The sequence below is a fragment of the Coregonus clupeaformis genome, unplaced genomic scaffold (genome assembly GCF_020615455.1).
Source record: "Coregonus clupeaformis isolate EN_2021a unplaced genomic scaffold, ASM2061545v1 scaf3471, whole genome shotgun sequence".
In the NCBI taxonomy this organism is placed as follows: Eukaryota; Metazoa; Chordata; class Actinopteri; order Salmoniformes; family Salmonidae; genus Coregonus; species Coregonus clupeaformis.
The window spans coordinates 13,567-16,462 of NW_025536925.1; the positions used below are offsets into that span (position 1 = coordinate 13,567).

A 2,896-nucleotide genomic window follows, 5' to 3' on the forward strand; every position below is an offset into this window, starting at 1 on the left:
GCCAATTTCATATTTTGCGCAAGCGTTTGCCGAAACATGTTGTGTGGGTATTGCCTGGGGTAAGCTGTGCACATTTGGGCACGTCTACATAATTTGGTGCTCGCATCCCTTGAACTGAACAAAGCTAGCTAGCTAGCAAAAACAACCTGACAAATGGACACTATTGCACCTCAAACTATTTTCCAAGTTGGAATAATGTAACGTGCCGTTTGGAGGGTTCGAAAAGTGGAATGTCAACTATAATGAAAGTTAAGACAGAGGTAGCATACAGGAGCTCTACACACAGGACGTGGCATGACAGGCAACCACCACAATCTAGCTGTCAGGCAGGTGAACAGTGAGAAGTGGACTGTCCACTTGTCTGAAACGTCATTACCAATTAATACATTTTACCCTGACTTTTACACATCTTGGACATTTACTTTTGCTTTGTGGACGTAATGGGAATGGGAATGACTTTTTATGCCAATGTGAAAATGGAACCGAAGGAGGTCTTGGAAATGCGTCTCCCATGATCGTGGGCCTGCTGTATGCATGCAGAATAAAAGAACGGAAATGGGGTTCTGCTTTTTGACTTCTACAACGCTGTCACCTAGAGGTTCACCGGACGAATTGACATTTTCCATTGCATTTCGATTGTTGATAAGGACATTTTGTTAGAACCTTATTTATTTTATATGTGTGTGTAATAATATTTCACATAATTGTATTATCTGTGTGTGTTTGCGCACGCCGCGCATTGGAAGAATTGTAAATCCATTGCGAAAGGCAATGGAGTTTGCGTTGCGAATTATTCGGATGAAATGTCTATATATTGGTATTTTAGTGCCACCCATCAGTTGTAGCTGTGGATGCTACGTCGGTCTATGACTGAGATGAGTTGAGCAGTGTGTCATTTTGTGTCATCGGATGAAATATGCTCGCCATCGAGGCTATCGCTTGTGTATCTTGGCTACATTGGTATTTACATTTGGTGAAAATTGTTTGTCAATTTCGATTAATAGCCTATGTCACTCTGGTTGTTGGAGCTGTTGTATGGTGAACTTGGGCTTCATCAAGGTTTATTTCTGAGTAAATCTGGCTTTGATAATAGCCAGTGCTTACCCAGGCACCGACCTCACTGTACGTCACTGCAAAAAGGGAACATTATTCTCTGTGTCTACCAAGAACCACTGATGGACTAATGCAATGGATTTGTTAATGGACGTTAGTTTAGAATAATCATGGTAGTCATTATGGAAATGTTCTTCCCTACTCATTTGCCATTGATGTAAAGAAGGAAAACTCACCTAGTCCTTTTTAAATGTTCTCTTCCTATTCCTCTTCAGACATGGATGTAAACGAGAGGGGGAAAGGTGGCAAATCAGTGTTCATCATTTGTCCTCCACTGCTTCGATTTCAACATTGCGATGAGTCCGTACTTCTGTCTGTTTGGTTCCCCATGTTCAAACCTCTTGAACAGCCGTAGTGAAGACTGAGAGTGCTGCTCTCTCCTCTCAGTGTTTATGAACTGGAGAGATAAGCGCCAAAAGGAATCTCTCTCGCTCTCTCGCTCTCTCGCTCTCACATTCTTCTTCTTTGTGAGAGTAAATGATGCTCAGCTCTCTATAACCTCCTCCTCTCTGGTCTCATCCCCTATGTACAGTCAGGTCCATAATTATTGGCACCCTTGACAAAGATGAGCAAAAAATCATATAAAATAAGTAATACAAATACTGAGCTATATTGTATGTTCAAAAAGAAGTACAAAACATTATTTTATACTAACACAATTGCTCAGAGAAAGAGATTTTGTGTACAAAGTAAAACAAACATTTTCAAAAAGAAAGGTGTCAGAATTATTGGCACCGCTGTTTTCAATACCTTACAAATTCTTGCTAGGATAACGGCACTGAGCCTATTTCTAAAATGTTTTATGAAATTGGAGAACACATTGGGAGCGATCTTAGACCATTCCTCCATACATAATCTTTCCACATCCTTGACATCATTCGTCTATGTTTATGGACTGCCCTCTTCAATTCAAACCACAGGTTTTAATGGGGTTCAAGTCCAATGTAAGAAAAAGGCTTGGTTGCCAATCATAATTTTGGACCTGACTGTATGTGGTGGTAATTAAATCACTAGGTCTTAATCCTGTGGTGCAGCGCCAGACAACGACATTTAGCCACAATTAGGCTGCAGGATGAAATTGACTTGGCATAAGACATTTTTACATTTACATTTTAGTCATTTAGCAGACGCTCTTATCCAGAGTTTTAGTGAGTGCATACATTTTTCATACTGGCCCCCGTGGGAATCGAACCCACAACCCTGGCGTTGCAAGCGCCATGCTCTACCAACTGAGCTACAGGAGGCCCCTTCCTTTAGTTTATAATTACGTTTATTTTATTTATTTCTGTAACATTTTATTTATTCAGTCCAGTCAACATTTATTTATCTGGGCAAGTCAATCATTTCTTATTTACATTGCCGGCCTGGCCATTAAGAGGCTTCCGGCAGGCACTTGAGACAACAGAAAAACAGGAAAATAGAAAGACAGGATACGTTTAGACTTGCATAAGGTCTGGCATTGTGATACAGTGGGGAAAAAAAAGTATTTAGTCAGCCACCAATTGTGCAAGTTCTCCCACTTAAAAAGATGAGAGAGGCCTGTAATTGTCATCATGGGTACACGTCAACTATGACAGACAAAATGAGAAAAAGAAATCCAGAAAATCACATTGTAGGATTTTTAATGAATTTATTTGCAAATTATGGTGGAAAATAAGTATTTGGTCACCTACAAACAAGCAAGATTTCTGGCTCTCACAGACCTGTAACTTCTTCTTTAAGAGGCTCCTCTGTCCTCCACTCGTTACCTGTATTAATGGCACCTGTTTGAACTTGTTATCAG

The 2,896-nt window shown here is 40.3% G+C and overlaps 1 non-coding gene across 1 annotated transcript; it reads right to left on the reverse strand.

Annotated features, from left to right (window-relative positions):
- Positions 1-2,284: 2,284 nt before the first annotated feature.
- On the reverse strand, positions 2,285-2,359 carry trnaa-ugc. The gene has a single exon. It is a non-coding gene; the product is annotated as a tRNA-Ala (tRNA).
- Between the last annotated feature and the right edge of the window lie 537 nt (positions 2,360-2,896).